This window comes from Myotis brandtii, unplaced genomic scaffold, assembly GCF_000412655.1.
Source record: "Myotis brandtii unplaced genomic scaffold, ASM41265v1 scaffold1057, whole genome shotgun sequence".
Lineage (NCBI taxonomy): Eukaryota > Metazoa > Chordata > Mammalia > Chiroptera > Vespertilionidae > Myotis > Myotis brandtii.
The window spans coordinates 168,282-168,811 of NW_005353568.1; positions in this window are offsets into that span (position 1 = coordinate 168,282).

Here is a 530-nt window from a genome sequence, read left to right on the forward strand (position 1 = left end):
AGGGCTCTGGGGTTGGCCAAGTCCGCAGCTGCGGCCGAACTGACACGGGAGTTTCCGGAAAGCCCCCAGTCAGCACTGCACAGCCAGTCCTCATGCCCCATTCGGGCGGCGGGCCACTGGGTAGTCCCCGGGCACAAGGCCAATGAGGGGCAGTGGTATCCAGGGGGGGCAGATGGGTGAGGATGGGAACAGGGTTGGGGCAGCAAGAAGTGGGGAGGGTGGGCGAGGACACCCCACCACAGCTCCCCGAAGCTCAAAACCGGAACCAGCGCGAGCTCAGCTGACTCACCCTGCACTGGCCTCCCACTTCTGCCCCCGGGGCCTGGTGTTCCCACTGACCTGTTGGCTGCCCATGCCTTCCCCTCGCCGGATGGGGCCTGAGAGCTGGAGAACTGGGCCCCATGGGGCTGCCCAGGGTGGCCAGCCACTCCCCGCAGAGGGCGCTGCAGCCTGCAGTGGCCCCGGCAGAGCCCCCAGGGCACAGGGTGCGCGTCAGGACCCCCCCCCCCCCCCTGCACCACTCCCGACAA